This window comes from Erythrolamprus reginae, chromosome 2 (assembly GCF_031021105.1).
Source record: "Erythrolamprus reginae isolate rEryReg1 chromosome 2, rEryReg1.hap1, whole genome shotgun sequence".
In the NCBI taxonomy this organism is placed as follows: Eukaryota; Metazoa; Chordata; class Lepidosauria; order Squamata; family Dipsadidae; genus Erythrolamprus; species Erythrolamprus reginae.
In genome coordinates, this window is record NC_091951.1 from 253,019,839 (window position 1) to 253,032,891 (window position 13,053).

General features: G+C 42.3%; 1 long non-coding RNA gene across 1 annotated transcript; it reads left to right on the forward strand.

The window, feature by feature from the left end:
* The first annotated feature begins 8,777 nt into the window (after nt 1–8,777).
* LOC139158912 (uncharacterized) lies at nt 8,778–11,131 on the forward strand. The gene is made up of 3 exons (XR_011557769.1): nt 8,778–8,904; nt 9,329–9,369; nt 10,980–11,131. It is a non-coding gene; the product is annotated as an uncharacterized lncRNA (long non-coding RNA).
* The last annotated feature ends 1,922 nt before the right edge of the window (nt 11,132–13,053 follow it).

The following is a 13,053-nucleotide window of genomic DNA, read 5'->3' on the forward strand; positions in this document are numbered from 1 at the left end:
AAAAAACCATACAGCACATACATACCAAACATAAAATATAAGAAACCTGGGGGAGATGTCTTCATTCCCCCGTGCCTGGCAATATAGGTGGGTCTTGAGTAACTTGCGAAAGACAAGGAGGGTGGGGGCCATTTTAATCTTCGGGGGGAGTTGATTCCAGAGGGCCAGGGCCACCACAGAGAAGGCTCTTCCCCTGCGGCCGGCCAAACGACATTGTTTGGTCGACAGGACCCGGAGAAGGCCAACTCTGTGGGACCTTATCAGCCACTAGGATTCGTGTGGTAGAAGGCGGTTCCAGAGGTATTCTGGTCCAATGCCAGGTTTATTACCAACACTTTAAAGGTCATTACCAACACTTTGAATTGTGACCGGAAACCGATCAGCAGCCAGTGCAGGCCACAGAGTGTTGTAGAAACGTGGGCGAATCTAGGAAGCCCCATGATAGCTCTCGCAGCTGCATTCTGCACGATCTGAAGTTTCTAAACACTTTTCAAAAGTAGCCCCATGTAGAGAGCGTTGCAGTAGTTGAACCTCGAGGTGATAATGGCATGAGCGACTGTGAGCAATGACTCCCTGTCCAAATAGGGCCGCAGCTGGTGCACTAGGGGGACCTGGGCAAACGCCCTCCTCGCCACAGCCGAAAGATGGTGTTCCAATGTTAGCTGTGGTTCGAGGAGGACGCCCCAGTTGTGAACCCTCTCTGAGGGGGTCAATAATTCCCCCTCCAGGGTAATGGATGGACAGATGGAATTGTCCTTGGGAGGCAAAACCCACAGCCACTCCATCTTGTCTGGATTGAGTTTGAGCTTGTTGACACGCATCCAGACCCCAACAGCTTCCAGGCACCAGCACATCCCTTCCACTGCTGTCTTGCCTTCATAACTTAAGTTTTTAAAACTCCACAAGTAAATGCAAAAGGTCTTCAACGGGCACTCGTAAGATTAGCCTCCCAGCCTTCTGACTATGAATGAAATAAGGGTAGAAGAACCCATAGGGTAAAAAAAATGGACCCAAGTGACTTTTTTTTTTTTTGGTGCTTTGAGCAATCAATAAATGAACGGTCATAAGTCGAGGACTACTTCCCTGGAGGCCTGCATGTGTTTATGTTCAACAGCAAGAAAAGCTTTCTGAGACACACACATACACATTGTGTGTGTCCCCCCCATGTGCTCACCAGCCCGACAATGAGAGTTGTGGCCCAGTTTGAGTTGCATTATGGAGGGATGTCATGCCATCATTGACACGGAGGTGAGAGTTGGTTCCACACTCCTTGACCAAATGCTTGACAATCCCCAATATGACACTCTTGGCAAGCTAAATACGGTGTGTGTGTGTTTGTGTGGGTGGCACCATTCTTGGTTTGAGTGTTTACCTAACTGGAAAGAAAACTAACTTCAGATTGTGTCCCCTTGTTCTTGTGTTCACTTTCCTATTAAAAACAGTTCCCTCCTGAACCTTATTTAACCCTTTGACATATTTTTTTATTTTTTATTTTATTCATTTGTCCAATACACAAATACATAGGAAGAAGAATAGACATGTGGTAAGGGTAAGTGAACTTAGAGGAGAGGATATATGAAAGGAAGAGAATATATATGATAGGTGAAAGAAAGGAAAGACAATTGGACAGGGGACGAAAAGCACACCAGTGCACTTATGTACGCCCCTTACTGGCCTCTTAAGAACCTGGAGAGGTCAATCGTGGAGAGTCTAAGGGAGAAATGTTGGGGGTTAGGGGTTGACACAATTGAGTCCGGTAATGAGTTCCACGCTTCGATAACTCGATTGTTGAAATCATATTTTTTACAATCAAGTTTGGAGCGGTTTGTATTAAGTTTGAATCTGTTGCGTGCTCTTGTGTTGTTGCGGTTGAAGCTGACATAGTCATTGACCGGTAGGACGTTGCAGCATATGATCTTGTGGGCAATACTCAAATCGTGTTTTAGGCGCCGTAGTTCTAGGCTTTCTAGGCCCAGGATTGTTAGTCTATTTTCGTAGGGTATTCTGTTTCGAGTGGAGGAGTGAAGGGCTCTTCTGGTGAAATATCTTTGGACGTTTTCAAGGGTGTTGATGTCCAAGATGTGGTATGGGTTCCAGACAGATAAATGTTTCAATCATGTCCCCCCTTTTCCTTCTGTCCTCCAGACCATACAGATCGAGTTCATTAAGTCTTTCCTGATAAGCATAAAACGTATCAGGAAAGACTTAATGAACATGATTGGGACATTTAAATATGTCAAAGGGTTAAATAAGGTTCAGGAGGGAAGTGTTTTTAATAGGAAAGTGAACACAAGAACAAGGGGACACAATCTGAAGTTTGTTGGGGAAAGATCAAAAGCAACATGAGAAAATATTTTTTTACTGAAAGAGTAGTAGATACTTGGAACAAACTCCCAGCAGACGGGGTTGGTAAATCCACAGTAACTGAATTTAAACATGCCTGGGATAAACATATATCCATCCTAAGATAAAATACAACTTTCAATGGGAAGGTTTAAAACAAGAGCTGTTGAATGAAAGAAGCCAGAATGAGTTTATTTACAGAAATCTAGCACACGTTGACTCACTTAGGAAGTTTGGGAAAGTTGTCATTTTGGTGACATCCAACCATGCCTTCACACTAATCATATGTTGTATGACACAAGAGAAGACTGAAGAGCCTCCGTGGTCCAGTGGTTAGAGTGCAGTATTGCAGGCTATTTCTGCTGATCACTGGCTGCCAGGAGTTTCGCAGATCGAATCTCAGTAGGCTCAAGGTTGAGTAAAATGAGGACCCAGATTGTTGGGGGCAATAGGCTTATTCTCTGTAAACCGCTTAGAGAGAGCTGTAAAGCACTGTGAAGCGGTATATAAGTCTAAATGCTATTGCTATTGTATCTTTTATTTTTTTCACACCTCCCTCTCTCCCTCTGCATCCAATCAGGTGGTGGATGGGCAAATGGCAGTTGGCTGTCTTAGAACTCAGGCTGACAATTGACATATAACGGCTGAAGGAAGGTGGTGAAATAAGAGCCAGAGAAAGACTCAGAGGTTATTGTGGAGTGTCAGATATTGTTGGGCGAGGCCTTTCTCTTTGAAGTAAGGGGACCCTTACAGGTATGCTGGGGTACAATTTTCCTTATAGTCTACAGTAGTGATGGCAAACCTTTCTTTCCTCTGGTGCCAAGAGAGCATGGGTGCGCGCTATTGCTCATGCGTGAGTGCCCACATCCATAATTCAATGCCTGAGGAAGCTAAAATAGCTTCCCTGTCCCCTGGAGACCCTCTGGAGGCCAAAAATGGCCTGTTCCCCAACTTCTGGTGGGCCCAATAGGCTCATGTTTTGCCCTCCCTAATCCCTCCTCAGGCTCTCTGGAAACCAAAAACTCCCAGGGCCTCTGTGTGAGCCAAAAAGCAGCTGGCCAGCACACACATGCACATTGGAGCTGAGTTAAGGCAATGGCTCACATACCAGCAGACATGGCTCCGCGTGCCACCTGTGGCACCCATGCCATAAGTTCACCATTACTGGTCTACAGCTTCCTTTCTTCCCTTCCACAAGCAGGCAATTTCCTCAGTCAGCTGAAGAGGGTTCATTTCTGAACTCCCTCCCAGATTCCCACAAGCAACCTCAATGGGGAACCAAGCAGAAAGTTTGGTTCCCAATCCCTTTTTGTTTTTTTCATTCTGTTTCTCCATTTAATTAAGGAAATAGGGATCTCTGGAAGAATCATCCACAAGGGATCACCAGCTGTTTATTATATAAAGTAAGACTGACCTCTAGTGAAAGTATCCAGCACTTCAACTCATTTATTTTTCTTCTTCTTCACCTGGCAGTAAATTTGTGTGATTTGGATAAAATAAAATAAAATTTAAAAAGTCCTTTAGCTTTCAATCCTCATATTTCATACTGAGAATTCCTCCCAATGAAGGAAAAAGGCATTCTCAGAGATCAGATTTTCTGGATCAACTTCTATTTCAGATGGTGCAGAAAGTACAATCATCTGTTAACAGGAAAAAAAATATAGCAAAATGTTAGATCTTCTCACAACACATACGTTCTCTGGATTGTGCCAAAGAAGATGATTATAACAAGCAACTTTTTAGAAGAGGGTTAGTTAGAAACAAAGGAAGGTTTTTTGATGTATTTAGTAAATCATTATCTTCACTGCAGGTCCAAGAACTGAATCTGGGATCAATTTATTTGTTTGTTTGTTTTATATTGTTTTATATTACTCACCCATAGTGACTCAAGGCAGCTTACAGAATATAAAACCACATTTGAAACAATAAAGATAATAAAAAGAATCAAATAAATTAATATAGTATAATATAATAAAATCACCCCCTACCCCATTCCCTACCCTGGCAGTAGCAGATCACACGAGCCATTTAATGGGCTCCATCCCATTCTGGGTTCCCCAGGCCCGTTGGCAGAGCCAGGTCTTCAGCGCCTTCCGCAAGTGTAAAATAAATTTTAAAATATTAAATTTTCCATTCTTCCATTCCACCACTTCTTTGATATTAGTGTAATTCTTGTCCCGCAGTGAATCATCCTATGAAGAGTTGGCCATGTTGAAATAAACCCAGCTGAAACACCCATGGACCTCTTGAATCCTTTGCATAGACTCAAGCTGCCTCTCTCCTCCATTATTTGCAGGAAGAAAGCTTATGTTTTGTCTTTCTCTACTTCACTAGTAGTCTTTCTGCTGATCCTCTTGCTGGTTTTCATCAACTCTACTATGTTTTTTACTCTCACTTCTGCTTTTCCATATCTCAAGCAATGTAATAACCTGAGCATTGCCTAGAATTTGATGCTTGACCTGTTTTACATGCAGGCAATTTCCAATTCCATATCTGCATATCCAGTTTGCGAAAGGCCCCTATCTGATACCTAACAATGTTGCTAACACCTTAAACTGAACTGGTTGAACTCAATAGATGCATCTTCCTAGGCAAAGTTGGCTCTTCCATGACATGTGGACTTCAACTCCCAGAATTCCTGAGCTAGCATGACTGGCTCAGGAATTCTGGGAGCTGAAGTTCACAAGTCATAGAAGAGCCAAATTTGTCTACACTTGTCCTAGGTGTTTCTTCCCTTTCTCATGCAACATCTAGCATAGCCATAATGTAGTGTGATACCATTGGCACTAGGGGTTAGGGAACACCCTGTTTGATGACATCACACCATGCATTGTTTTATGGCAGATATCAAGCAAGGAAAAGAGAGGAGAGAGAAAAAACATGAAGCAGCAGCAACCCTCAGAATGACTTGTTAATAAACCTCTGGTTGGGAAAAGAACGAGCAATGCCCTTGAGTGGCCTTCGCCATTATCAAAATTCCCATTCTTATCCTTAGCATTTTTATCCTAAGAATTTTCCCGTCTATTGACTTTTCCTTAATGATCCTACCTTCCTCCACAGAAGCCAAATGGATAACTGTGTGAAATGCTTGATGTTGCTCATCATAGCTGCCTTAGCCATTTATGGTAAGTACTTCCACTTCAGATTTGAAAAAAAACACATCTGAATAGCAGGAGGTTCTCATGGATTGAACAAAAAAGGTGCTTGTGTCGATGACCTGAGTGTCAGAAGTCCCAATGTGCCAGATTTTATCCAGAAAAGTTCATGTTTTAACTCACGTCAGGTGGGCAAGGCAGTGGTTAAGGAAGGTTTCCTTATTGCTCATTATCACAACCCACTAATGCTTTTCTGTCACTCTGAGTTTACAAACAAAGTCCCATGAGGGTGATAAGCAGGAGATAAGCAGGGGTGGGGCTACTGCCTGGATGTGGGGGGGGGGGAATGCAGTGGGGTAGCGAAAATGCACCCCCAAAGCACCCAATTTGCATTGAAAGATGTTGAAAGAAAATGCAGGGCGTCCTGCATAAGCCATGCCCACAATGTGGTAGTAAAAGTTTGGTAGCCCTTCACTGGAGATAAGTCCAGAGTTCCAGCAACCAAATAATAGTCCAAGAGTCTGAAGTCTGAGAGCTGAGACCAAGCCCAAAATTCAAGGAACAGGATCCAGCGAAGCTGGGAAGAAGCACATCAAAACAAGCAAGTGTTCCCGACAGACACACCTTCTCAAGCATCTGATTCAATCAACCTTCCCCAGCTTTCCTTCTGAGGAAGGACGGGGCTGCTTCCTTGTAAGCAACCTCGCTGATCTCCTCTGTGCCCCTCTCCACTCTGCTCTCCTCATCCGTTCCTTGTCAGAGGCAGTCTAGAGCAGCGGCGGGTTCCACTTACCTGCATACCGGTGCGCTGCACGGGCATCCTACTCATTCGGGTGGTCATGGATGTGCGCCTGTGCATCCGTTCCCACATGTGATTTTGCTTTTGCGCATGAAACAAAAACTTGCTGAAATCTCCTGAGGGGACGCTCGCTTGCATGCAATTTCGGTGATTTTTTGCTTCCACACATGTGGAGAAGCAAAAAATGAATCACATTTCACTCACCTGAGCATCCCCTAGTAGGATTTTGCTTCTGCAAATGTGCAGGAAGCAAAAAAGACATTTTTTTAAAAAAAAGATGGCGCCAATCACCAGAATATTGAAGATGGCATAAGAGTGGTTGCATGCAAATTGCGCAATCTAGCGGAATGGAGCTCCGAGGCGTACAGGTAGCAGCCCACCACTGAGAGGCTACCATCTCTGTTGGTCCTCTGCAGCTGCTCTGCTCCTGCAGGAGGATCCCCATCCGGTTGCCCCCCCCCCCCCTACTCTCAGTGCCAGATGGCCTTGGGAGTTCCCCATCCTCATCCCCTTGACTTTCCACTCATTTATAGAGGACTATGTCTTCCCTGTTGGACAGTCCCAGCTCCAACTCCTGCTCCTCTGAACCAGGATCCAACTGCAGATTCTTGCAGGACGAATACGCATGTAACTGCACAGCGGAAGTATCCAACCTGCAAACAAGGGCATGTTATTGTATATCCTATTCACCTTTTTCTCAGATACAGATTTTTCTTTCACTACTGAAAGAGCTTCTGTAAGAGACAATTTGGGTAGGTGGTTGAAGTAAATGAAGGCTGTTTGAATGGTAAGTATCGGTAGAAAAAAGTGAGATTTTAAAAGCTCCTTCAGGTTTTGTTTGTTTCTTACAGGCACCGTTTACAGTGTTTGTGAATACCTGCAGTTATCCGATGGCCTGTCATCCAAGGTAAACACCATTACATGTAAGGGACAGAAAAGGGAGTCATCGAAATAGTTTGGGGCCAGATTGGGGAACTCATAGAGAATTTGAGAATTTGGCCTCAAGACAAAATGGCTGCCACACACAAACATCCTTTCCTCAGTAACAATTCTCAATGGAAACAAGCCCTTGCTCGATAATAAGAGGCCATCAAAGATGCTGTTCACATTTGTTTTCTTGGGTTTTGAGGCTACCAGAAATGTTGTATCTGGAAAACAGCAAGTGAATTTGTGTATAATCTGTCATCATGGAAGTGACAGTTAAAATCTGGATTTTATTTTTTAAATATAAAAGAATGGCTCAAGTAGCAAACTTGGCTCCACTACTTTTGCATTCTCCAAAAATAGGTACTCCTTATTTAGTGACTGCAATTGACAAACTACAAGTCCGTTGCTCAGCAAAGCTGTCACTAAGCAAAAAATCACATGGCCACAATTCTGCTTATTATTTTACTTCAACTTTCCCTTGCTTTGAAGCAGGGGTGTCACAATCATGGCACAGCTGCATCACACACTGGCCACCCCTACACCCCGGTTTAGCGAAGGGGGGGAAAAGTCACAATACATCACATAATAACAACATGACAACATGAGTTTGACATCCCTGCTTTACAGCATTAGGATATAACCACAAACAATGAGCCCAAGCATAAGAACATAAGAAGAGCCATGCTGAATCAGGCCAAAGCCCATCGAGTCCAGCATTCTGTGTTACACATTGGCCCCCTAATTGTACATGGGGATCTTGAGCAGAAGGAGAAGGCAAACCCCTCCCTTTCCCTTGACCCCCAAAAAATGGTACTCAAGGGAATCCTGCCTGCCTCAACCAACATAGAGGCGGCACATGGACATCCATTTCAGTAACCACCGGTACACTTGGCATCCATGAATCTGTCTAATCCTGCCTTGAAGCTATCAAGGCTGACAGCTGAATTCCATAAACCAACGACCCTCTGGGTGAAGATCTGTCCTTGCTTTCTTACCTATGTGCTTTAAGGAGTGCCCCCTCGTCCTAGTATTGTGTGATAGAGAAAAGAATTTTCTCTATCCATCTTTTCTATCCCATGCATGATTTTATACACTTCGATCAAGTCACCCCTTAAACGCCATCTTTCAAGGCTGAAGGGACCAAGGCGTTGCAACCAGGTTTCATAAGGGAGGGGCTCCAAGCAGTGTGGAAGGTGTAGGGAGAACTCAATTTATGAAGAACCTGGAGAAAAGGCCAAATCATATGCCCTTTTTCGCCTACTCCCCATCGTTTGAAATGCTTACCCTGGCACTGGGATAATTAGAAAGAATGGGAATGGTGTTTGCATTTACATTCACTGGAAAGAGAGTGAACAGGTACATGATGGGGAATATGCATTGAAAGGAGTGTAGCTGCAGCTTTTTGGAAGGCAAATGCCTTCAGGGGTGAAAGTGACTAGGATTTTGTCAATTCCAGGCAGCAGCTGCTACCAGGCTGTAATCAACTCATTAACGTTACACAACTGAGCCTGTTAAGTTGTTCTCAGCAGTTTTGGAGTAACCACTGCTACACAAACAAGCAGCTCAGGAAGTGACAGCTTGCTTGGGTTTGATATAGCAATTAAAATGCTGGCTTAGAAACCAGGAGACACTGAGTACTAGTCCTGCCTTAACCTTGAAAGTTAGCTGGGTGATCTTGGCCAAGTCACACACACTCACCTTAACTCACTTGTTATTTTTGGGAAAAATAAGAGGAAAAAGGTATGTTGGGATATTTTGTAAATATATATATATAATGGAAAGTAGGATACAAACAAGCAAACATAAATTAAAATGTATTGGCTCTACCAGAGGGTATGGGATAAGCACAAGGCAATGTGGACAGGTAACCAAATGATGTTGTAAAGATAAATGTGGTTATTGATTCCAAAGTTAGTTTTTCATCATCTATGTAATGGTAAATTCTCACTATCTGAGGCAATCACTAAATGATAAGATTATAATTTACTGCATAATTCTGGCTGGGTAGGTATGGAATTGAATTTAAGTCAAGAAGCATAAATATATATAAAATATATATATTTTAAAATGGTCATAAATTAACTACAGTTAACTATGATTGAGGTCCACGGTACAAATTGTTCATATAAAAGTTGAATCATATATGTTTTTTTCCTTCCAACAGGAACTAGCAAAAGTGTATGAAACTGAGCTGAACAATCTCTGGTAAGGCTATTATACATCCCTCCAAAATATCTTAAAGAAAAAGACTTTACTCATTAATTAAATGTATAAACTGCTTAAATCTATCTCATGACACTGGGAAATTTACAAAATGCAATAGTTAAAAACAAGAATGCACACAAGCTTTTTTTAAAAAAAAAAATCTGGAAATCGTCACCCAATAAACCAAAACATTGGAAAGAGGCCTCTCCTTCTTCAAAAGTAAGATATGGAAGAAAAGCTATGGTTTGAAGGAAAAGAACTGTATAAATCTCGGGGAATGTGGCTTGTTGAAATGCAGCCAGGCTTAGAACTACAGGAACTAAGACAGGGCTGCCCAACCTTGGCAAATTTCCAGAATTCCCCAGCCAGGCATGCCTTGGTCTAGGAATGTAAGCCTCAAGCTTCATTATCTCATGTACATTAGGGTTAAAATAATAGGTTGTCCAATCCCATCCTTGGCCTACACCAGGGGTAGGCAAAGTTGGCTCTTCTATGACTTGTGGACTTCAACTCCCAGAATGCCTGAGCCAATCATGCTAGCTCAGGAATTCTTGGGAGTTGAAGTCCACATGTCATAGAAGAGCCAACTTTGCCTATTCCTGGCCTACACCAATCCCTTTGGAGGGAATCCTAAGACTGAAAACACATTGGAAGTCTTCTCTGGATAAGTATGCATTTGCTTTTGGTTAGTGCAACATTCTTTCACAGCCAAGGAGAAAATATTTCAGCTGCAATTCAATCCACCTTTCTGTGGAAGTAAGTTCCCCTGAATGCAAAAAGATTCATTCCTGACTATGTATATTTAGGGCAGGACTGTCAAACCCAAGGCCCATGGGCCACATCCGGCCTGAGGGAGGCTTAGATGTGACCTGTGGGACTGCCCTGTAAACAGTAAAGATTGGCTTCTTGGTGCCTCTGCTGGCCAAAACAGTGCTTGGGTGGGCCACATGCGGTGGCCGAGTTTTGCAGGAGGCCGTCACAGCAAAAAAATGGAGCCTCCAGGGCCTCCACAGGTGCCACTGGTACATGTGATGTTGAGCTGACCACGCCCACTATGGCCAACTTTGTGGTCGTAAGTCCTCAACTTACGACCACAATTGAGCCCAAATGTTTTTGTTGCTAAATGAGACATTTGTTAACTGAATTTTGCCCCTGTTTACCACTATCTTGCTACACTGGTTAAGTGAAACTCTGCCTTTGTTAAGTTAATAGCATGGTTATTAAATGAATCTGGCTTCCCTAATTGACTTTGTCTGTAAAATGGTTGCAAAAAGATGATCACAACACTGGGACTCTGCAACCGTCATAAATATGAATCAGTTGCCAAGCATCTGAATCTTTGTCATGTGACCATGGGGAGGCAGCAACAGTCCTAAATGTGAAAAGTGGTCGGAAATCACTTTTTTCAGTGCCACTGTAATTTCAGACTTATTAAATGAATGGTTGTAAGTCAAGGACCAGCTGCATCACACTAGTCTACAGCAAAAATCAAGGCAACACTAGACGGAAGCAACAATAGAACGGGTTTGTATCCTTTTGTTTTGCCATTTAACAGTTTTTCAGAGTTTTGCATATAATCCTGACACCCATTTCCCCTCCTTTATTACAAGGAAATCACAACGTCTGCTGGAAGATCAATTCCATGAAATTCAGGACCTTAAGAACGAAATGGATCAAATACAGTCTGAGATCAGCAACCTCCATAAAGGCCGCCTGCAGTCCACCAAGCAAATCCTTCAGGAAAGTGACTTATCAGGAGAGGAGAAAGTAGGAAGCTGCAACTAATCTCAGAAATTCTCTGGTTTCGATCTTTCCAGATTATCATTTTCTTTTGCACATCTATTAGCTACCATAGAATGTCATTTTTTCCCCCTTTTACAAAACTGAAGTCTGTTAGTTGTTCTCATGCCCAACCTCACTCGTACCAAATATGTTTAAAAAATACAGTAGGGAAAACATTGAACCACAGTGAGGGTTTCTTTCCTGCTGCAAAAGGGTAAATTATAATTTCATACTGGGCACTAGTATTCCATGTTGCATCCAGTTTTGGTCGCCACAATATCAACAAAATGTTGAGAAACAAGGATGATGCTAATTGGGTATATCTACTCTAATGAAAAGAAGGATTAGGGATGACACGAAAGCAGTGTTCCAATATTTGAAGGACTGCAGAGAGCAGAGAGCATCAACCTGTGTTCCAAAGCACCTGAAGGCAAGAAAAGAAACAATGGATGGAAACTAATCAAGGGAAAAAGCAACCAAGAACCAAGGAGAAATTTCCCAACAGGGAGAACAATCAACCAGTGGCATAGTTTGGACAATCCTAGACCTATGGTGGTGAATCTATAGCATCATGCGAGAGGTGGCATGAAGAGCCCTCTCTGTGGGCACATGCGTCATCACTCCAGCCTAGCTCCATCACATTTCTTCATCAGTTTCATTTTCAGGAAATGAAATTGTGGGACTAAAAAAAAATTTCACTCAATCAATTCCAACTTCTCATGAAAGGAAAAGATCTCACAAAGTTGGAATTGATTGAGTGAATTTTTTTTTTAGTCCCACAAACTTTTGTTTCCCTGAAAATGAAACCGACAAACAAATGCGATGGAGCTAGGCTGAAGCGATGACACACATGCCCACAGAGAGGGCTCTGCATGCCACCTCTCGCATGATGCTATAGATTCACCACCATAGCTCAGGTGTCTTTATGGTGAAGACAAAACAATTACTCCTTTTGGAGAGTTGAGTGGTATAGAAATTAAATAAAATAGTAAATTATGGGATTACCCTTTACCAAAAGTTTAAAGGATATTTGTACATCTCCAACCTGCTACATGAGATAGTCTGTCTGGATTGATTGATGACTCTAAGAATTATTGAATCACCTCTCCTTTCTACATACTTTTCTTCTCCACAGAAGTTCCAGCCTTTATGTCTAAAAAGCATGAGCATTGCATATAGATTTCTGCACTGATATAAATTTTTGTCTTTTGACATTAGCCCCCAAATGCCTGTGTCCCAGGGCTGGCTATAGTGTATGCTTCATAGGCATCATGTTTTCACGTACTTAAATGACATATGAAAACATCTTAATGCTATCTAAAAGAATCGTGGTACACACTGTTTTAAGCACCAGCAACCATTCCTCCTTAGCTAAAATCTGATAGAAAAATATTATTAGATACCAGTTAATATTCCTTTATGGGCTATTCATTTGGGCACATTTATTTCCTGTCTTTACTCAGCAAACTTGAGAAACAAACCATTTGCCAAATTGGCAAATTTTGACTTTTTTGACATGATGCTTTATGGTCCATATTTGTGTATCTGTTGCTAACAGTTGGAATTAAGTCTATGGTTCTATTCATAACTTACGATGTCTAACGTATGTAACTGATATTTGTATAAATCATTTCTCTGATGCATTTTTCTTCTCCTTGGCAGGAAATTATTGATATGGTCAATTTGGCTTTTAAGAAGATGTTTGAAGACGATATACAGAAGGCTGACTGGGCTCAAAAGTCAGTAGGTAATGTCCTGAAAGATGGAGTGGCTTTGGGTTTGCAACTCACAGCCAGGAGTGTCTTTGCATAAACTGCGACTTGAAAAGTGATTTGAAATCATATCTGACAGATTTTTCTCTTTCTACAATAAACTCTACAAAAGATGAATTATTATTGAATA